Source organism: Vigna angularis, chromosome 5, assembly GCF_016808095.1.
Source record: "Vigna angularis cultivar LongXiaoDou No.4 chromosome 5, ASM1680809v1, whole genome shotgun sequence".
Classification (NCBI taxonomy): domain Eukaryota; kingdom Viridiplantae; phylum Streptophyta; class Magnoliopsida; order Fabales; family Fabaceae; genus Vigna; species Vigna angularis.
In genome coordinates, this window is record NC_068974.1 from 6,992,412 (window position 1) to 7,017,171 (window position 24,760).

The 24,760-nt window shown below is 31.5% G+C and overlaps 1 pseudogene; it reads right to left on the minus strand.

Moving 5' to 3' along the window:
• Positions 1–930: 930 nt before the first annotated feature.
• On the minus strand, positions 931–22,144 carry LOC108339028 (protein SPA1-RELATED 4-like; annotated as a pseudogene).
• Positions 22,145–24,760: the final 2,616 nt, after the last annotated feature.

Here is a 24,760-nt window from a genome sequence, read left to right on the forward strand (position 1 = left end):
TATCAATTAATGATGTAATAATGAATATAAACTATTTACTTCAATAATTGTATTATTTATAAGGTAATTCTAGTGTTTATGGGTCCTCACCTATATGGGCCGAGGTGAGCCCAATGACCCATTTACCTCATGAGTTAGTTGTTTGATCTAGATTCTACTAAGTTACAAAGTAGTACGTCATTAACTTTAGTAGTCCAAAAGGTAGTCAGACGGGCTGACTTATGACCTGGTAGTGGTGGTTATACAAGTTGGCTTGTGGTCGAGTAGAAGTAGTAAGACAGGTCGACTTGTGGTCAGGTATAAGCAATCAAATGGCTTATGGATGGGTAGTTCACCATTACATCGGGTAGACGACACATAGTTCTAATAGGCAACACATAGTCCTAGTAGATAACACATAGCTCTTGTTAGGTGGCACGTAGTCTTGGTAAACAACACATAGCTCTCGTTAGACAGTAAGTAGTCATGGTAAATAGTACATAGCTCTCAGTAGGTGGCATGTAGTTTTTATAAATGACACCTAACTTTTGGTAGATGATACCTAGCTCTCGATAAGTAGCACATAATTCTAGGTAGAGACGACACCTAGAATGTGTTTTGCACTAAGTTGTACTTAAACGAGATCAATGTTGATAAGAACAAAGTGTGATCAACCATACACAATTAAATATATGTTAATATATAACAAATTAAAAGACAAATTCTATTATTTCTAAGATTATCCTTCACAAGATAATTTGTCATGTGATAACATTGACCACAAGAAAAGATACTTTAATTTATTTGCAATAGATATTTACATTTTTCTTATCATATGTCTTTTTCTTTCAATGAATTAACATTTAATAATATATTCTCTCTTTGTTATTTTTAACAATTTAATTGATAAACCAAGAAGCCCAATTCATGAAATTGTGAAAATACCGCAAGTAAATATTTTAAACATTGAATATGCATCCTTACGGTAATAAAATATAGTATAGCACAACAGAAAAGACAACCTAATTTATATTTCCACTTTTCGTTTGTTCCATATAGAATAATACACTTGAAGAGATCATTCCCACTTATTTTCTCTCTCAAATCACTCTGATCTAGAGAAAAATAAATTTTATAACTAAATCATGAAATTCGTATAGACTTCTGTGTAGCCTATATTCCCAACACAAAGCTCAGTTGCTAGAACAGTTATCTGTCAGCTCATGTACAAATATTTGTATAATTATTTCCAACAAACACCACTTAAACCATCTGCAGAATTTTGACATTCCCTGTGGAGTTTGCAGCAATTAAGGTTGTCGACTGACCACGCCAACAAACAGAAGTGATGAACTTAGAAGGATCATTCGCTTCATCCAGAGGCAATGGGTCACTACTATAAAATTTGAAGGACAATGCTGGCATGGGGAAAGCCTTGTGATATATGAACACCTAATTAACATAGAGTAAAACCATTAATACAAAATTCTAGAAAAATGCGTAAGTATAAAATACCACAATATCATCATAATTATTCATAGACCTTATTAGTGAAATTACTTGAATAAATTTTCATTTCTCATAATAATTCCTATATTTTAACATCTTGATTTATAATATAATCTAATAGAAATGTATGCCAAAGCAATGTTCTAACGACAACTTTGGAAAAATACAATGAAAGGAACTCATTAAATGACAAATTATAAACCAAGCTAAGGGACAAATGAAATGCCTCGTTTGTCTCCGAACCAGTAGCAATGTAACCGTCTGATACAGACAACCCCACGAAGTTCTGCAATAAAAGGAAGATAAATAGTAGTTATAATTGAGATTTAACTCATAAAATGACGATTTAATATAGTATTTTCAATTCAGATATCCCATATGATCATGATATAGTAAAATCATTAGGATCATTCAACAAAATCATAAAATAATGTCAATCGTCGTCTTTTCTAATTTGTTGGTTGTACCACCTGTTTTTGGATGATGAATTAAGTTAAAATAAAACTTAAATCTACTTAATCTAATTAAAGGGTAATACAATTAAAAATTCATCCTCTTAGGTATATTTTAACCTGCAACACCACCTAATTAAAAATTAATATGATTAAAGTTCACTTTTGGATTTACAAAAGGAAAATCTACGAAGAAAATTGATTATTTGACACACCTAAATTTTTTACATTCATTTAATATTATCTTTTGTGACTTTTTACTTTTTACTTTCCTATTTTTTGAAAGAATACAAAAATTTATACTTTTTTGACCATTTTATCATTTTATTATGTGTTAAATGCATGAAAAAATATGTCATGGTACCATTACTTTTTTATAAATCATAATGTTAATTGTTCTTCCAGATACCATTTTTCAAAAATTGCAGGGCTTAACAAATAGTTGGTGATCTTAAATTGAGATATTAACAATGTTGTTATGATAGGTCTGTTTTTTTGTTGAGAAAGTTTATTATAAAGAAATTACATAGGTATGACGTGAGTAACATCATTTTTAATTCAAAACTTAAATATATTAGATTTATGAATCTTTTATATAGTATTTAATTTTATTATTTTTTATTCAAGACTTAGTCTCACGTTTTAATTATTTTCATGCATAATATTCATTCCTATGGCAATACTATTCTTTAAAATATTTTTCCTTATATCCTTCACTTTCTAGAGAAGAGACAAATAACTGTTGTGAACAACGTACCTTAATATTCTTGTGACCAGTAAATGATTGAACTGGTGAATCTACAACCCGAGAAGCACAATTGGACAAATCCCAAAGCTTCAAAGTGTTATCTGTGGATGCAGAGACTAAGCTCACGGAGTCTACAAACTTAATGTAGCTCACTGTCCTATTATGTCCAACTAATGTACAAAGAGGCTCTTTCATGTTGCGAAGATCATAGTAATATATCTGATGATCTGCTGAACCAAATGCAAGGCAATGCGCAAAATCAAGGGGAAACTGAACACAACACACATTTGCCTTTGTTTTTATGGTACCAACACTAACTCCCTACAGTAACAATACAAATGAGGAGAGCACTCATCATACATATATAGTAAAACACTATTAAGAAAAAGCTCTGAACGTCTACCTAACAAGCAGAGATGATATCGGAGAAAGAATTTCAGTATTAGGCAATTGAAGATAGTTAAAAGAATAAGAAAGAATCACAATGTTAAAATATCAAGGCAAAAGAGAATAGTATATGACGTGATTTCTTTGTTTAAAAAAGTTTGTTTGCATTTTGCTACCCTCGTTTCTTAAAAGTATAAAATATGTTTACATTAGATTGTAAGATATATGCAAAGGGATGAATTATGAGAGATTTTCTATTTATTTATAGTGAGTGATTGCTTATAAATCCTAACAAGGTGAAAAATAATCTAAAGACTAATAAAAACATAATAAAATATACTAACATCCCCTCAAATTGATGTTGGTAAGTCAACCAACAATAATTTGCCAACAAGAAACTAATGACGTTGTCGAGACAACGCTTTGGTAAATATATCAGCAGCCTAAAGATCACTGGAGATGTAAGGTAGAGAAATGACAATGTTGATCAAGGCTTCACGAATTACTTCAATATGCTTGGTATGTTCATGAAACACTGGATTTGTAGCAATATGAATAATACTCGTATTATCGACCTGAATATGTGTATATGTAGGTTGAGAAAACCTAAGCTGCTCCAAAAGACCACATAACCACACAACTTCAACATTAGCAAATGACACTGAATGATATTCAACTCGGTAGAAGATTTAGAAACATGATATTGCTTCTTACATTTCCATGAAATTACGGCACCACCAAGAAACATACACCAGCTTGTAGTACCGACAAGTGTTTGGACAATTTGCCCAATCAGCATCACTATATGTCACAAGCAGTAAAGATGAGTCTTTGAGAAAGAATAACCCACATGTAGGTGATCCTTTAAGGTATCGAATAATGCGACGAACATCAACAAAATGCATATGACAAAGAGCAGACATAAACTGACTGACCTGGTGAATAGCATACGAAATGTCAGGCTAGTAGTGGTTAGGTAGATATAACTTCTTACCAAACGTCGATAGAGAGTGGGATCCGGCAAAATATCTCCTTCATCTTTCCAATACTTGACATTGACCTCCATAGGAGTATCAACCAACGTAATTCCATCTAAACCCACCAATTGAATCAAATCTTGAATGTACTTTTGTTGGTTTAAAATCATTTCATTAGATCGATACAAAAAAAATAAGTGAGTTGTCTAAGATCTTTCATGCAAAGTATTGCATGTGGCTCAATGTGCAACTTCTTAATTATGTCATGATCAGTTCCCATAATGATGAGATCATCCACATAAACCAAAAAGATAACTATAGTGGGAGACTTGAGAAAGAAGAGAGAATAGTCATATTAACTCTACGTGAAGGATAATTGAAGTTGAGTAAACTTCTCAACCAAGCCCGAGGAGCATGTTTAAGCCTATACAAGGAACGTCGTAGTTTACAAACATCAGTAAAAGAAGAAATAAGCATACTAGAGGGAAGTTTCATGTAGATTTCTTCTTTGAGATCACCTTGAAGATAAACATTCTTCACATCCATTTGATGAAATGGCCAAGATTGAGAAGCAACAAGAGCAAGGATTCTCCGAATTGTAGTCATCTTGGCAACAAGAGCAAATGTCTTCTCATAATTAATCCCATATTGTTGTCTATTACCAAGAGTTACTAACAGAGCTTTATAGCATTCTAAAGAGCCATCAAATCAAAGCTTAACAGAGAAAACCCGTTTACTTCTAATAGGTTTGACCATGGGAGGACAAGACATAATGTCCCATGTGTGATTTTCTAAAAGTGTCAGGAGTTCTTCTTGCATTTCCTTTTTCCAACATTCATGTTTTATAGCCTAGGAATAACTAGAAGGAACGAAAATAGAAGACAAGGTAGTTGATAAAGAAACATGTGTAAAAAAATCATACCAATAAGGGGGTTTTGATGATCAAGTGGATTGACAAAGAGTGGAATAAACAAAACATGATCTAGTGCAGAAGGTGGGTCAGGATCAAGGGTTGGACCACAATCATGAAGGGTATTAGGACGATGAGGACAATGTCTTTCATACACGAAACCAGGCTTGAATCGTTCCATAGTTTGTGAAGATTCTAAAAAATGTGGCATAAGAGATAAAGATGAAGATGATTTTCAAACAAAACCACATTCTTGAAAAGTTTAATGTGACGGAGTTAAGGATCATAACAAACATAACCCTTTTGATTAAGAGTATAGCCAAGAAAAGTACATTTAACATATTCATGAGCAAGAAGATGCACAAAATAAACACAAGCAAATGTATTGTATTTACATCCTCTTTGTGAGAGTAATAGTCTGAACGACTTGTAAGAAATCATTGATTGCAATTCTGAAGAGAATCAGAATACTCAAGGGAAATCTAAGCGCAGTAGTCTAGTATCAGGAGTGGTGCAAATACTCATACTAGAAGTGGTGATAATACTCAGTTGTAAATTTGTGAAGATTATAGTGAAACCCTCTGCGGAGGAAACTGGATGTAGCTCACTAGGAGTGAACCAGTATAAAAATACTTGTGCAATTATCTCTTCTTTCTTCTAAACGATCCTCTTATAAAAACTTGCGACTTTGTTTTATTTTCAAATACAAGAATCTTCCAACCTAAACGATTACTTTTCATAAAGAAAGTTTTTACAAAACGCTGCAGTATACATTCTGAATAGCACGATAAATACAATTATCATTTACCAATAAATATCAAGTCGATCGTCTAAGGATTTAAAAGAAAAACCTTAAAGCTCGATAACATGCTATATCAGAAGGGTTGCAAAAAGTTTTCCATTAACACTATTCAACACCACCCCACCTTCTAGTGTTTTTCAAGTACTTCATAAGGCTCAACCAAGCTAAGAATTCATGTCATGATTTGGGCATCTTTGGTTTCCCATTTTGCCAAATCCGTTGCACCGATAGGTGTTGGAACTTGGCTATCAATATGACCCTATAATTCTTTTTCTTTGACGAAGAGATTAAATTGAAATTCCCAAGCAACATAATTTTTTCCATTAAAATGAACAAGATAGGATTCAGATTTATCATAGGAAAGAAGAAAGAAAAACCATGTGCTGCCACGTTGAAGCATGACCTGTCGAGTAGGATCTCGGCCTGTTGAGTAGGATCTCGGCCTGCTGGATAGGATCTCAACTTGTCGGATAGGATCTCGACCTATTGGGTAGGATCTCGGCTTGTCGGGTAGGACAGAGGTCTACCGCGTATGAGCTTGGTCTACCGAGGAGGAGCTCAGTTTTCCTTAAATAAGTTGGCTAACTAGGTAGCAACACCAACCTCATGAACCTATGTGTGTTGTGTATGGAGAGGGAGGATGGGTTCCAAAAATTGCATTTGTGGCACAACGAACTCACAAAAATTTTTGGATCAAGACAAAAAGAAGATAATGGCAGAAGATCCTAATTATCCACAAGAGGTGTTTACTCCAACCCCAAGATACCCACAAGAAACAACATTAGAACCTAAGAAAAGACCACAGTTCAGAGTCCAAGCTTTGATACCATGTCAAAATATCAAGGCGAGAAAGAGCATAGTATATGACATGATTTCTTTACTTAGAAAAACTTGCTTGTATTCTACAACCCTCTTTTCCTAGACAACATAGAGTATTTTTACATTAATACGGAAGATTGCAAGAGATATACAATAAAGAGAGAGATTATAGGATATTTTCTATTTACAGAAAGTAATTATTTATAAATCCTAACAACAATCTATTAAAAGTAAAATATAATTTAATAAAGACTAATAGAGACATAAAATACATTAACATCACATAGGCTTATTAATGAATTTTAATCTTCCTCCACAAAATAATTCACTAAACACAAATTACAACTTAGCAATTTCTGTATTAGTAAACTCTCACTCATACAAATTAAATATTAGCCTTTTAGTGAAGCTATATGGTCTTACTTATAGAGTAAATATTATTATAAATGACACATGAAACATGCTTGTGGCCTGAAGAAGAAGACAAGTGACCAATGTTTCTTATTATAAAACAAATTGTCACTAGATGATTTCATCATATGATCTAATGGTTCTATAGACACTAAGAGACTAGAAGGTCTATTGAGAACATCTTCTATATATTAATTCTAGACAATCTATTACTGGTAAGACAGTCTAGAAATCTTTGATAAAATTTTATTGAATCATTCTTCAGAAGAACATTAAAAAAAAAAATGCTGACCTGATTGATAGTCCACAGCTTAACAGAACCGTCATCACTTGCGCTTGCTAGTAATGTGGGGTCTGCTGAAGAGAAATCAATAGACCATGCCCTTTGATTGTGCTCCCTCATCTCAGACTGCACTTGACTTGTTGTCACATCCCATAGCTGAAACAACTAAGTTGACAATAAATTCTACGGAAATCATAGACAAACAATGTTTGACAATAAATTATCATATAATCCAAGACCACCACATTATAGTATCCAAACTAGCCTCTTAACAATTAATGAAGTTGTATCTGTTGGGTTGACGAAGATATTACATCTGAAAAGTTCCACATCACCTAAGATAAAGAATGGAGTAGATGATACTAGTTATATAATAGAATTATACTTGGATTTAAACCATTCCAAAAGTATAATGTATCATGAGAAAAATGATGAAAGGACTATGATAACCACTTTTTTTAACTTTTTGACTATAGATTGTGTCACTATTTTATTAGTTCGTATATTTGAAATGGATTAATCATGAACTACCACATAAGCGTGGTAAAAAAGTTGTTAAAAAAATATTTTTCTTGATGAAAAATATTTACACCATGTAATAGTTTTTTGGACCATGATATGTTAATAACTTTTTTTATCAATTTTTTGTCAATAAATTATGTATCACTGTTTTATCGGTTCGTATATTTGAAACAGACCAATCACAAGCTACCACGGTTGTAAAAAAGTTGTTAAAAAAACAATTTTCCTAGTTTTTTTTATGTTCAACCTACCTGTACAACACCTTCAAAGTTACTTGAAGCAATTTGACTTTTGACGTAAGTATTCCAGCAAGTACTACTCAATGTTGATCGGCTAACCATCTCCACCACTGGGTATTGGATATCAAGATCCTCATTTATGGTTGAATCATATTCAAACACTTTAATCTTCTTATTCACTCCTGCAGTGGCAAAAAACTCTGCATCGCGATCAAAACTGACTGAGCATACAAGGTTGGAAGAGTGCAAAAGATCCCCTTGTTTCAGGTCAGCCTTAACCTTTAACCTACTGAAAGATAGGTACTTTTGCAAACCCTCAAGGAAAGGATTTGCCCAAGGAATTTTTCCTTCCCTGAATTCTTCTTTTGATGCTACTTTTCTGACACAACTCCTTTCAGCGACAACAAATGACCCTCTTCCATTAGCAGATACAGGTGTATGTTCAACCACATGTACTTTCCCTGAGGAATACGATGGTTTTGATCTTGTCAAAAAGTATGCAGACTCTAGTTTCTTGAAGTTCTTCAAAAACTGTGGACTCTTGGAAAGTGTACTTTCCTCATTTTTCTGATAATCATATTCTGCAGTGTCATCAACACCCATGTCAGTTCTGACTCGTTTTCTGGTTCTTGGACTGGTAGAATTCTCATCATTATCAAGAACTACAGTGGATGGGAACCTTGATGTTGAACAATCATCATTCGCTAATGCAGTGCCAGATATCTCCATAAATTCAGTTTTCTGCTTGGTCACTTCTGCAATGTCTGAACACAGAAATGAAATAGAATGTTGCAACTTCTCAGCAGCTTCCACTTTTTTCTGCTGAATCAACAGAAGAAATTCTAGCAGCAACTCCTGGTTATATATCCTTTCTCTGAGTTGTACTGTTGCTTCACACTGTTCTACATCATGTCTTGGTTCGTTGAGAAATTCACTCTGCAACAAATCCCTGTAACAAATAATGTTAATTTAGAATCAATCGCAAAAGTTTACACCAAAATTATAAGACTTTGGATTTTCAAAGGATGAAAATTGTCATCTGATTTGGATTATTTGTACAGTGTACTTCAGACAACACAATCCATGTGTCTATGTGGAGTGTGATTTTCACTATCTTTGATGGTAAAGAGAAATAGAGTATATTAAAATGAAATAAAAAAAATTGGGTCACATAAATGAAAATAAAATAGAAGTTAAAATGTTTTTTATTGAAAAAAAAATAAATGTGAAATGATCCAAAATAGGTGTGTAATAGTATACGAATTCCGTTATTTTTCAAATTACTTTTATCTTTTTCTCTCAACTAATAGGTTCAACTTAATATCATCTTCTCTCGTGAATGGATAAAGAGGATCTACTTCAATACGGGTATTAGTTATAATATAGAATTTTTTTTTTCAATTTTAATTCCAACCTAAATGAACTAATTGATTAGTTTCTTTACCAGTTGAATTTAACTTACAGCAAGTAAGAAGAAATTTAGGTGAAAGATTATAAGGTTTCATCATTTTTTGTTTAGGGTAAGGATTAATCCATGTTTACAAGTAAATTTACACTACAAGAATTTTCATAATTATTGATAGAAATATTATATGTTGATAAAATTAAATTTAACAACAAATTTTATCGGTAAATTATAAAATTTGAATTACTAACAGAACTATTTGTTAGTAAGATTCATTAGTTAATTAAAATTTATATTATAAATAGATATTTTCACTTATTATGTATCCATCGATAAATTTTATAGATATATTTCGTTGATAATATATGAATAAGTTTCATCACTAAAGTAGCACTACATTTCTCGCTTTAGTCTTGATAAATTCATGTAAAATTCATAGATTAATTATTAGTAATTGTATGTCTTAAGTTTCATCAGAAAAATCTATTGGTAATTTATATTTCTTATCACCAGGAAAATCTATTGGTAATTTATATTTCTTATCACTGATGACTTTTTCATCCGTAAATCTGTCATTAAAAAGAGGTACATTTTCTAGTTTTGGCTTAAGAGCACTAGTCATAATTTTTGTGCCAATTAAGTGGTTAAGCCAAAATGTAACTTTTTAAAATTCTTCTTGGGTTTTGATGGTGCAAATGGAATTGTTTGTTGTTTGAGTCTAGTATTCATATCAAAGCTTTGAACTAAGTCTTTTGTTCATTGAAAATTTTCTGAGTTTTATTTTTTCTTATTTATGTTGAAAAGGAAGTTATAATTCTCTTCTTCATATTTGAAGGAGATTCTTCTACCTCAACAAGTTTTAGTTGTTGAATTCTTAGACATCTCACTTGTTTCATATGGAATTCGAGAATGCAAAATTAATGACTATGTGTAGCATCATGCGATGAAGATTTCTTTAAACATATGATTATAAGAGTCAAGAAATAAAAATACAAAATTAAAAAAAAATACATAAGATTAAATGGATATCAAATTAGCTTTCATTCATCTCAAGTGTGATATGTAAATCAAAAGTAAAAAAAAATATGATTCAAAATTTATTTTGAGGTTTAAATTCACTTTTATGTTTTTTGTGTAAAAACCTAGATGATCTAATATAACACCGTCTAAACATGTTGAAGACCCTAACAAGTTGTGTTTTGATGATGATAATAAATACAGCTACGCATTGAACATATTAATTAAATACAAGTTTAATTGTATACCTTACATATAATTAATAATAATGAATATAACATTGTCTAACAAGTATAAGAAGTCAATAAAGGAAACCACTTAAAATCACTATTAATTCTATCAAAAAACGGTATCTCACAAATAAATACATCACACGTTTTTTCTATAAGATTCTCATGTACCCAAACCAATGTTTAATTCACTATTATATTGTAAATATATCATAATATGAAAGAAAAAATTATTTTAACTAATTTTACAAAGACATAATTGAAATATTTCTTAATATACAACATATAATTATTCCATCCCACATATGTGAAGGAAATATATTTTGTATATATAATTAGGATCTGAAGATTCATATATAACGTCATATTTTAAAGTGCATATAATAAAAGATATAGGATGGTGAACTATGAATATACAAATTCGAAAAACTTGTAATCCTTCCCTTTTTCAAGTTAGAATGTCAAGTTTTATTATTTATTCTCTTTGTGGGGTTATTGTTGTAGGTTATTCACTTTATTTATGTTTTTATTAAAAAGTGATAGTTAAGTACTTGTGTGGCTTTGTATAATCATTATTTAATTCATTTGATTAAAATGGAATCATTTAAAAGTGTCTTAAAGGAGACTTAAACATAATATAGATTTGGTGTGAATGATTGAAAATAGTTAAATATAATTCCACTTGTTAAGATAAACTAGTATAAAGTGTTTACTTATTAGTGAGTGAAGCTCAAAATCTATTAAACCTCTTTTTCTAAAGTCAACCTTTTACTTCATTCAACTTAGTTCCACTCATTTTAAGTTGTTTCAATGATTGTTTTTCTTTCTTGTGTTGTCTTACAAGGATATGGTGGTAGTTCTAGATTCATTATTTACTTAGTTTTTAAAATATTTTTCTCCTTATTAAATTCTTAGTTATATAATTTCATTTACTCTATCTTGTTCAGTTCAATTTTTGCTTTGTTCTTTTATTATCTACAGAATTCATAAATATTTTGTTTGATAGTTTCCTTGTTCGTTGAAATTCCTTATAATTCCTTGTGTTAGGAAGAAATTCCTTTTTCACTTGAAGTCTAATGTGCAGAATTGAGTTTTAAGAGTTCATCATTAATTATAAAAGTATAAGGGAAATTTGAGCATCTGACCTTATTCACCTCCAAAAGTTGAGAGTAATTAAATGAGGGAAAAACTTTAACTGTTCTAAAACTATTTTTTGTATTGGTGTTTTTGTTATTAGCTAAATTTTGTAGATATGTCATTTCTCCAAACAAGGTTTCTATGATGATGGAGTTAGGTTAAACTACAATAGAAAAATAAATAAGAGATGGCCTAAATGATGAACATGATGGATATAAAGTGATGCGTACATGGATATAATGATTTTTATTAGCTTTAAATAAATATAAATGTTTGTTTGTAGAATAAAAAATAATTTGTTTGTGATTTTTACATTATAATTTACTTTGATTGTATTTTCCTTCATTTAAAATAGGTACAAAATAATAAATTTTGTATTTAAGTCTATTAAACCTAATAAGATGAGGTATAAAACACCACTAGTGATAGATAAATTATCCAATTTTGAAATCCAATTCATAATAATCTAAATCTATATAATGTAAGTTTATTTAAATGGATTTAATCCAAATTTAAATCTAAATTTTTGGATTTTAAATCTAATAAATTTAAAACTCAAATCTCATTCCATTTTTGGATTTTACGTCTAAGGTTCTAACTAAGGATTAGACATAGTCATTCCTAACTCGAGGGTTGGTCTAAGTCATCATCGATTAAGGTTTGAGCTGAGTATTTCCTAAACGAGAGTAGTGTGGAGTCGTCCATGAACGAGGGTCAGTCCAATTCGACCATGACAAATTGGTGAAAATTCAACCAAGACGTCCTTGCTCGAGAGTTAGCCCGAATCGTCTCTTGTTGAAGGTTGACCCAAACCGAAATTCATCACAGGTAGTCCTCGATTGAAATTTGGTCGAGTCGGCCTTGCCAAAAATTTTGTCGAGTCTGCCCAAGTCAGAAATTGGAATGAGTTGACTCCAAAGGAATTCGGCTAAGTCAAACAATGGTTGAAATTTGGCTGAGTCTAATAACCAAAATTTGGTTAAGTTAGTCCTACCAAAAATTCGGTCAAGACGGCATTGACAAAATTTTAGTTGAGATTGCTCAATCGGAAATTCTGCCAAGTTAGCTCCAAACGAATTTGGTTGAGTTGCCACTAGCTGAAATTCAGTTGAGTCTGCACTGGTTGAAATTTGACTAAGTCACTCCTAGTGAAAATTCGACCAAGTCAATCTTGATTGATTGAAAAATTTACTGAGTCAACCTTAACTAAAATTCAACCAATTTAACACTTGTTGAAATTCAACTGAGTCAACATTGCCAAAAAAACCAATTGAGTCTACCTCAACCAAAATTTGGCCTAATCGACCCTAGATGAATGTCCAAAATCGATCTTCGACTAAATCAATACTAATTGAAATTCGACCAAATCAATACCAACTAAAATTCAATTAAGTCACTTCTAACCAAAATTCGATTAATTCTAAACTTTGCAAAATTCAATGAGTTGGCATACGTAGAAATTCGGCAACGTCGAAACTAAACGAAAGTTGGATATTCAAAATTTCAATCCGTGATTACCCTTAGCTACGAAAGTTTAAAGCAATTTTTTCTTGTTTTTCAAGATCACTCAATTTCACTTTTAGTGCTTTTAATTCATTTCCTTATGCACAGTACATCACCATTTTTCCATCATATGACATAAATGGGCTTCTAAAGTATTATTATGTAGCTTTGTCTATTAAAACTTTTCATAAGTGTTTGGTATTTTATTCGTATATTCCATTTGAATGTATCTTCGAAAAGTTTGTTATATTGTTTTAGACCAGTTGAGTGTTTTAGTGAACTCGCTCACTTTATGAAATTTTTTTAGTGAAAAACATAAAAACTTTTGAGTAAAAACATGTAGGAGTGATGAAGAATTTAAACTTATATTTATATATATTTTTCTTTTGTTGTTTTCTCAATTTTGTATAAGATGTTTTCAAGTTACTCATGAGCCCCAAGAAGGTCAAGATGAACTTACAATTGAAAGACCTTCAATTTGATCTTGAAAGATACTTGAAAATAAATCAATAACCCCAAATGAAAGATATAAATAAATATGAATAAATAAATTATTAGAAAGAAAAGAAGAAAACTTCACCAAAAAAATAAAAGAATAAGAAAATATTTAAAAACTGTCTTATTATGAACATACCTGAGATTATGAAAATTATGGATAACATAAATATAAAGAGATATCATATCAAGCTCAAAAGTTAAAACTAAAGGATTATGACAAAAGATAGAAAGGTAACGTGATATTTTGGATTGAGTAAAACACATACCAACCCTTTATTTATATAAGGGTTAAATAACTTTAATTAGTGTGTAAAGACATAGACGAAAGACAAAAGCAAGAGAATTTTCATATGTAATCGCTTTTACAAGTTTGACTTAACACTTATACATTCTAAAATATTCTAATACACCACCTTAAGCCAAACTAGATTATTAGAACAACACCAATAAGTTTCCTGAGACTCTTAAATCTTTTGAACTTAAGAGCCTTAGTTAGAATATTAGCTAATTGTATCTCTGATCTGTAATGGCATAACTCTAGCTTTTCATTTTTCACTTGATCACGGATATAATGAAATTTTGTTTCAATATGTTTACTTCTTCCATGAGAGGGAGGGTGTTTAACTAGATCTATTGTAGATTGTTATCAATACAAAGTTGTATCTTCTCTACCAATTCTATCTTCAACCCCTCCATCACAGACTTTAGCCATATAGTTTGACATGTTGCCTCACATGCTGCTATGTACTCTACTTCACAAGAGCTTAAAGCTACAAACATGTTCCTTGGTTGAACTCCATGATATTGTTGAGTTTCCAAGAAAGAACAAATAACCTTTTGTGCTTTTCCTATCACACTTATCCCTACACCAATCTGCATTAGAATAGGCTTTAATTCTCATTTCCACACCTTTTCTTCTTCGTGGAAAAAGAATATCATAGTTGATGTGCTTTGTATGTACCTTAGAATGTGTTTTACAGCATTCAGGTGTGATGTTCTTGGATTCTGCATGTATCTACTCAGAAGACCAACACTGTAACTAACATCTCGCCTTGTGTTACACAAGTATCTTAGGCTGCCTACCATGCTTTGATAGAAAGTAGCATCTACAACCTCCTCTTCTGGATTAGTTTCAAGTCTCAAGCCCACTTATGCAGGTGTATTTGCAGCACTACACTTATGCTTTTCAGCCTTCTTTAGCATCTCTTTAGAATAGCGTGACTGATGCATCACTATCCCTTTCTCAATTTCAACAAACTTTATGCCAAGAAGTTTAGTTTGCCTAAATCACTCATTTCAAACTCACTCAACATGTGCCTTTTGAAATTCTCAATCAGCACTTCATTGCTTTCAGTAACCAGCATATCATCCACATATAGACACACTATTAGTCTTTCAATTTTTCCTTCTCTTTGATTGTTCTGCACATATACACCGTGTTCTAAAACACACCTCTCAAAACGAATGTTGCCCATGAATTCATCAATCCTCTAATTCCAGGCTCTAGGGGCCTGTCTTAGCCCATACATGGCTTTCTTCAACATGTATACCATTCCCTATTGCACCTCTACATTGAACCCAGGGGGTTGCACTACATAGACCTCTTCTTCTAGCCATCCATTTAGAAAATTACCTTCACATCCAATTGATGTAATGACCAACCAAGCTGATTTGTTGAGGCCACTACAAGTCTTACCGTTTCCATCCTAGCCACAGGTGCATACACCTCACCATAGTCTATTCCAGCCTTTTGTAGAAATCCCTTTGCAACTAGTCTGGCCTTATATCTAACAACCTCTTCTTGTGGATTTACTTTAGTTTTGTAAATCCACTTCAGATCTATTGGCCTTTTATCTGCAGAAAGCTTAGTCAGTTCCTAAGTTTGATTTTTCTCAATAGAATCTATCTCCTCTTGCATTGTTTTCAGCCACCCATCATTTGAAGCAGCTTGCTCAAAAGTAACAGGTTCAGCTTCAACTATAAGTGCATCATGGACAAGATTACCTTTTGAAGTTACTATAGCCTCATAGAACAAATCATAGTCCTTCAAATGTGATGGTAGTTGTGATGTTCCAAAGGATCTTCTCAAGTTTCCTCCTTGATCAGTAGACTTTTCTTCAACTGGATCAGATTTATCTCTCAAAATCTCGTCCTCCAACTAAAGAGTTACATTTTTCCTCTGCATAAACTTCCAATCCCAAACTCTGTCTTCATCAATTATCACATCTCTACTTATAGTTGTTTGTCTAGTTTCTTGATTGTACAACTTATACCCACAAATTGCATGATAACCAATTAGAATTCGTGGCACTCCCTTATCATTCAGTTTTCTTCTCAACTCATCTGGCACGTGTTTGAAGCAAACCGAGCCAAAAGTTCTCAAATGCTCTACATTTGGCTTGATGATACTCTAAGCTTCCTCTAGAGTAATATTCTTCAAACTTTTAGTAGGTTTTCTATTCAGAATGTAGGTTGCAGTCAACAATGCCTCTCCTATAAGAACCGAGGCAACACCTTGCTTTTTAGCATGCACCTTACCATATTCATGTGGTTTTTTCTCTTTGCAGTGCCATTATGCTTTGTGTGTAGGGAGGAGTCAACTCATGAATTATTCCTTCATCATCATAATAAGTGTAAAAATCTATTGAGGTGTACTCTCCACCTCCATCTATTCTTAAGACTTTTAATTTCCTATCACTTTGTCTTTCAACCATGTTTTTAAACTTTTTAAACACGTCCAAAACTTTACTCTTCCTTTTAAGTATATATCACCATGTTTTTCTAGTCCAGTCATCAATGAATAGCACAAAGTATCTGCTACCTCTTAGAGTTTCAGTTTGTATGGGTCCACATACATCTGAATACACAATCTCCAATTTTCCTAATGTTTTCTAAGGCACAAAACTTTGGAACTGACCTTTGGTTTGTTTACCTTGGACACACTCATGACACACTGATTCAAGAATATTAACCAAAGGTAAACCACTTACCATATAATGTTGACTTAGTTTACACAAGTCTCTGAAGTTTAGGTGTCCAAAACGTAAATGCCAAAGTCATTCCATTGCTTTTCCTGTTGTAGTAAAATATTGATGCTTCACAGCCTTCATTATCACACGGAAAGTTCTGTTTCGAGACAAACTTGCTTTAATGACCAATCTTTTGCTTTGGTAAAAAATGCTAAGATTCTTATTCTCCATCTCATTACAAAACCCTTAGGAAAAGTTGATCCAGACTTAGTAAATTTGTCTTGAGTCCTGGAACAAATAAGACTTCATCTATCGCAACTTTTCTCCTATTTTCATCTCGAAGTACGACTCTGCCAGACTCATCTACAGTCAAGCTTCTATCATCTACGAACTTGATTTTTCCATTTAGGACTTCATTCATCCTTACAAACCATTCTCTTCTTCCATTCATATGCGTCGAACACCCTGAATCAAGGTACCATGACACCTCTTCTAGCTTATCTTCATTTGTTCTTGCCATCAACATCACTGCCACTAAATTAGATGTGTTGTCTTGTGCTAGATTAGCTTGATTCTTGGGTTTATTCTTTGCACCTTCACCCTTCCAACAGTCTTTGGCAAAATGCCCAAGTTTTTGACAATTAAAACATCTAACCTTCTTTTTGTTAAAATTCCAGCTCTTTTCTTGATCACCATTCTGATATGACTTGTGACTCTTTCGGTTTTCAGAGTCATTGAAGTCTTTGTCTTGCTTTTCTTGAACCTTATGCTTTTTTTTTTCAAATCTTTTAGACCCTTTTCCATTTCCATGAAATTAGGATCCAACTTGCAATACTTGATCTTGGTACTGTCTTTGCTCATTCAATCTGTGTTCATGAGCCTTCAGTGAATGTTGTAGTTCTTCCACCTCTATAGTCTCTAAGTCATGCCTTTCTTCAATGGCAACCGCAATATGATCGAACCTTGGTGGTAGAGTCCTCATGATCTAGTCAACAACATATTGATCCATGATAGTATCTCTGCATGCACACATTGCACTCACATGTTCCTGCACCTTGTCAAAATAATTCATCAAGGTATCATTATCTTCCATAGCCAGACATTCAAACTGCTTCCTCAATGTTTGCATCTTCACCTTCTTGGTTTTGTCACCATCTCCATATGTTTTCAGCAAAATTTCTTATATCTCCTTTGTTGTTTTTGCCTTTAATATTCTAAGAAACACTTTTGGTTCAACACATTGATAGAGAAGAAACTAAGCCTTACTATCAAGCTTTTATTGAATCTTGAAGTTTTTCTTTTCTTCATCAGTGACTTTGGAACTTAATTCAGGCAATCCTTCGAATACAACATCTTGGAAGCTGAAAATGGCATTCATCTTGATATGCCATTCATCAAAACACTTCCCGTCAAAGACTGGAAAAGAACCTTGCATCATCCCTCCTAGACCAGCCATAATTTCACCGTAACCTTCTTCTTGCACTCCTTGATGACCCAAAATACCTCCCTTCTTGATGACCACAAGATGCTCTCTTTGAAGAATTCTCACACCACTCTAGATACACTCTTGAAATCAAAGAATAAACTAGAGAACTAGTTTGTCTCACTCCTCACACTCATAGGTTTCGGAACTAGCTCTTGATACCATAAAAGATTCTGACAGAAGATAGAAAGGTAACGTGCATGTATTTTTTATATTGAGTAAAACACATACCAATCCTTTATTTATATAAGCGTTAGATAGCTTTAATCAGTGTGCAAAGACAGAAATCAGATACCGAAAGACAAAAGCAAGACAATTATCATATAACAACTTACAAGTTTGGCTTAACACTTATAATTCTAAAATATTCTAATAAAAACTACATAATATCATGAATAAAATGTAAAATAAATAAATAAAAACAAAAAAAAAAACCACGAAAAAGGCTTGAAGTTAGGATAAATGTTTTGTAATTTTTGGGTTTGGAACTTGCCATTTTTTTTTCTAAATTTTTGTATTAGGTCTTTATTTGTTTTTTATAATTCTTGTAATTAGAAATTCTTAAAAAATTAATTTTTAAGAGGTTTATTGGATTAGTCTTATTAGTGATTAGACCCTTAAGTACAAAGTCCATAATATATAACTTTTTGTAGACTCTTGAAGTCATAAATGCTAATTTAAGAATTTTGAATCATTTTCTTGAATCAGATTTTTCTCTAAGTTCTTAACTAAATTTTTTTCCAAGTTCTTAACTAGAATTATATATTTAAATTTCCTATACAAAGTGGCAAATATTTCCCGTCTCATTAATTTATATTAATCATAGAGTCAATTAAAGTAGATTGGAGATTCATTATGTCCCCTTTCTCACTTTTGTGTTTTCTAGATCCTTGGATAGAAATTGTAAAAACCAATCTTGCATGAGATTAGTAAGTCACCATTGTTTCTATTACATACTCCTGGTCATGGACATAATTATCATCAATGTCCTAATAAAAAAGTAATACGTGAATAAAAACATGAAGAATTATAATGAACTTAAAGAAAAATTGGAGAAAGAACACAAAAGCAAAAATAAAGAGAAACTAGAAGAAGACAAGGATTTGGGTAAAGAAGATAAAAGAAGAGGAATTACATTTAAAATCATCATCTAGTAAAATTGTTGAAAAAAAGTCTTTAAAGGGAATATTTACTTTATGCATTTGTATTGCTATGGTGTAACAATTGTATTTTATATATTTCACATAGGATACAAAAAAAACACAACTCTTTTTAAAAAGTTGTACTATCAATATTGCTTTTCACTAATGTCAGAAAGTTTTGATATCGTGTGACTTTTAGTACCTGGTAAGGCTATAATTGATATTGAAAGTGACTTTCAACTATACCACTATACACTATTAAATATCAATTCTAGAATTGATGTTGAAAAGTTTATATAGCAAATGTTCAACAGGTTTTCTGTAGTAGTTATTTGATATGAATCATAAAAACTATATATAGAGAAATTAACGAGGATGTCACCAAAAGGATGTAAGTGGGATGACTAAAATGAAGAAAGACAAGTGTAATATAATTATAAGGCTATGTTGTTGTTGTATATCAGTTTCAATTATGCAAAACCAGATTCTTTGGATCAACTTTGTTTTCAACTCATCTCTTTATTTCTTTATCCTCTAATGAAAACTCAAATATAAATTTAAGTCTTACGTTAAATAAAGACCACAAAGTTAAATACTTTATGAAATAAGATTTATTCATTTATTATTCTAAAGTTTTGATCAGAAATGATGTTAATTTTTTATATATAAGTTGTAATCAGGTTTTTCTGGTGTTTTATCTCATTCGGTGAATCTCTCTCGAAAGATTCAATACATGGTTGAAGTTCTTTTATCTTGTTTTATCTTGCATGAAGCAAACCTCTTGCCAAGTTTAGGGGGCAAATATCCAGATCCCAAACCTTAAACTAGACCTAATTGCAGTCTTAGCCAAACATGAGAGATCAACTTAAGGATCTTAATTTATTCAAAATATGAAGGGACTTAGCAGAAGCACAACCTTATAATCAAAATTGAAGGAAATGGATAACAGAAATGGAAAAGAAACAGTACATAGAAGTGGCAAGTGATTGGAACATGTGCAAACAATTAACTTGGATATTTTTTAATATGTAAAAGGAAAGTGATGAAGAGAATTTACCCTATTGTTGGACGATGACTGGGTTCAGGATGTAGTAACCATAAGCAAAATGAAGCTTCTTTAGGCCACTTTAGAAGTAACTGTGGAGGAAGAACTCTATTTCTAAGGCTGGACATGGTTCTGCTCTTTTCTTCTGTTCTGCTGAGTGGATAAAATAGCTGCTCAGAAGTAAGACACTCAAGTTAGAATAAATTGAAACGGAAGATCTGCAAATAGGATCTTTGAAAACTTTATCTTACTTCCGTATTGAAATAACAAGAAAAATCAGATAAAATACACCGAATTAAAGTCTAGAACTCAAAAAAGATTGGTCATATTTCTGTTGTGAACCTCAAAAAGTAGAACTCCTAGCTGGAAAATGTCTGAAGCACAGGACCTTACAGCACCAGCAACCTCTTCAGGACTAGTATACCAACTCAACTCCATCACCAGTTCTTGTTTTATTGCATACAATTGTCTCTTTCCTGCAACTTCCTCATCCTTTCCTGCTATGTCTTCCATTAATGATGTAGGTGGCACAAACACCACACTTGACAAAGAAGCTATTGAAGTCTTGGCAGGCACAAAATCATCACTTCCCAAACATCTCTGCTGATGCATATCACAGGTAGGTGTGAGTGTTGGCGTTTTAATCTCAGAATCTTCTTCTGGAGTATCTAAGTCAGCATCTGAACAAGTTGCTGGATCCATAGAAGAGGCATGACTGAAAGATGACATGACAAAGCAAGAGGGCCTCACATTATGAACAGCGTTTCCTTGAGAATGAGCCACATGAACAATTTCTACTATTTGCCTAAATATGTTGAAGCATTCACAGAAATTCACTGATCGTTGAGGATTATCTAACCATTGCCTCAAACTCGTATCACCCATTCTATAGCACAAACAAAAGAGTCATCAATACACCCGAAATCTTTATGCTGATCTCTTTCAGCAAACACAACCTTGTCTATTAGGTGTTTGAAGTTAATCCTGTGATAATGCCTCACCAGAGAAGGGGGTTTTTCAGGAGAATAAGGGTCACTAAAACAAGTTAAGGCCCTTGACCTGAAAACCTTATACCCAGAAGAATCCTTCATTTTTATTCATTATTAATGAAGAGTTGCATGAAGGCAAAGGAACAGGTCCAAGGTGTACACTGTAGTTTGCCCAAGATGTTTCTCACACTTGCACCAACTTCACCATCAGATCATGACATAAATGCATTCCAGTGGTTCCAAGAGTGCCACATAGACACTCTGGAATATAGGCCAATTTCAAGGTTAATTGCTCAGCCTGATGCCACACCATGCATTGACAATTTCCTGCACAGTTACGAGCGTTAATTCACGAACTTCATCAGCATGCAATTCATCCTGATTAATAAAAAGCAATTCAACAGAAGTCAAAAAGAAACCATTTTATACACAAGAAAGAACATTCGAGAATATTACAAAACTCAACAAAAAAACATACATTTTTTCTTGAAAATTCTGTCGGATTTCTCAATTATAAGCATCACAATTTTCTCATTGGTTCCAAATGTCCAGCAGATTGTAGGGCTCTAAAATCACATAGACGGAGAGAGTGTATGGACAGCATATTCTGTTTCTAATAGACCAAACCCAGATAAATCTTTCTACTAGACCAACACACTTTCAAAGGATTGTTTATATAAAATGAAAAGAAAACTAGAAGAAACAACACCTACCAATGTGGGAATAAATGAATAAATAAAATTCAAATTCTATCTTATCTCACTGCCTGGGACGAGTCATATTATTTCTATTTTAGTGTTACGCACATTTCCATTAAATACTCAATCTGATTATGTATTAAAAAATAATTTCGTAAATAGAGTAAATATTTCAATTTTAAGTTTAATAAAAAAATTATAATTTAAATAAAAAAAATTAATCTCGTTAGTATGTAATTAATATAAAAGATAAAAAACTTGTTTACCCTTTATCTTTTAATTAGTAAATATAAAGATGAAAAATTAATACATATAGCCACTTATCTCAATGATTCATAAAATTTAAACAAAATTAAATATGTTGTATTATTATTGTAATTTATTTCTTATTGTAACAAAAATTAAATATATCGACCAATTATTTATCCTTTGAAATATTAAGAAACAGTAGCTTTAAAAATTAACATGTTTAAATAATTTAATTTTAACTACATTTTATCACATTAATTATTTCATTTAGTTATATCAAGTTTTACTATGAATTTCAATTTTAAAATAGGCACGATGGTCTTCAAGGAAAAAGTCGTGATTTTATAAAATAATGCAATTTCAAGAGTACAATTGCGTTAAAATTTACTTTTTCAAAATATTCTATTATTAATAAACGGTGATTTTATCGAATGAAGAGGATCGTACATAGTTACGGAACGATTCAAAAGAAAACGGAGAGCAAAATTTCTTTTTAACAATTTTATTTTACAATAACCTACGTGGTAGTGGTAATAGTTTATGATTGGTCTATTTTAAATATATAAACTAATAAAATAATGACACATAATTTGTTATTAAAAAGTTGTTAAAAAAATTATTAAAATATCATTATCTTGAAAAAATAGAAAAAAAAAAGAAAAAAAGAAAAGAAGTTTTTACTTTTGTAACCTAAGTTCAAAGTTGGTCTTCAGTCAATTAGTTATTAATTTTCTTTGCTAAGCATCACGAGCATGCGTTCTTCAGGCTATTGGTCACCTTTTCTTTCAACGACGTGGCATTACTATAGCCTCTCCTCTCACCAATGTTCAACAATAAAAAATTAACAAAAAATTAAATATTAGTAAATTAATGCACATATTAATTGATTTAATAACCCAAAAAAATTGCTTTATTCGAAGGTGTACCGGTGGAGAATATTTTATTTTATTAAGATCTCGTGGTATGTGACCAAATACAATGCTAGGCAGGGTGATCGAATTTGGAAAAAATCATAGACTTGCGGGACCATCAAGAATGACAAAAATAGTAAAGAAACTTTTTTTCGATTAATATAATCACCACTTGACATTTACATAGGGATAAAATGATTATAAAAAAATAAAGTTTTATATTTATGAAAAAAAAAATACTGAATGATAGTATCAAAAAAGAATAAAAAGATTTTGTGTATCATCAAAATACTATCATCTTAATATAAATAACAACTAAGGTTCAATACGGTGTTTAGATAATTATTGAGTAATTACATATTTAGATAGTTATTCGATGAAGTTAGGTTACTGAAATTTTATTTTAAAACACTTAATGCTTTCACATCATTAATGTTGAGATTAGAAATATTTTAAATATCTATTTTTTTTTTTTGTTTTTATTTTAAATGTCTTTTAAAAGTAAAATAAAATAAAAGTTTCAGATTTCAAAATTTATAAATATAGTAATTAATCGTATAGATATTATCTCAACTGATCCAACTCTCTTTTTCAAATATTTGTTATTAGTTAAATTAATTAAAACATAGAAACTTTAATGTCTCTCATTCTTTGTTGAATGAATTTATCTCTCGTTTTAGTGAATTTGTATATATTTAAACAAAAAATAGTGTTTGGAAAATTTAAGAAAGTATTGATCAGTAACATTTTTTTCATATTTGAAAACAACGTCATAAACTTGTACGGAGATTCTTTGTATGTGACTACGTGCAATTACCTTGAGCAATGGTCTGGGCTTCACAGCATCTTATGTCATTAAACAACAGATCTTTCTTCTTAGCCAATTTTAAGAACCGATTTACTTTGAAATTCTACATTACTTGTGTACAATCTTCTTACAAAAGTTTCTAAGAAAAAAGTAATTAGATTATAAATTAAAAGTTCGAATTTATTTAAAAAAAGTTCTAGGAAAACAATATCCAGTTTATAAATTAAAAGTAGCTATATAACTTCAATCTTTTTAACGTATCAGATAATAAAGTAACATAATCTACTTTGAAATTAGTTATTTTTACCAGAGAAAAATTTGTGAATATTTTGTCTGCACTCAGGAATATTTTAAAATCAGTCGTTTCAAGGTTCGTTGAATCATTTTTCAAAGGCTTTTTCTTTATTAATGTATTTTTTTCCAATTGTTCTCTAAGAAGTGACAGTAGAGGAGGATGCACTCAAAGAATTTAAGGTGATTCTATCTTTGGCAATGCTCTCAGTATCAATTGAGTATAAATTGCCCTAATTTGTCTTTTTTGCGTATTTTCGCAAAAAACAAACTAAGAAGTGAGAGAGAAAAGGTTCTCTTACCACCTAAGGTAAAAGGAATCATGAGATTCTTCTTTCTTCCCTCTT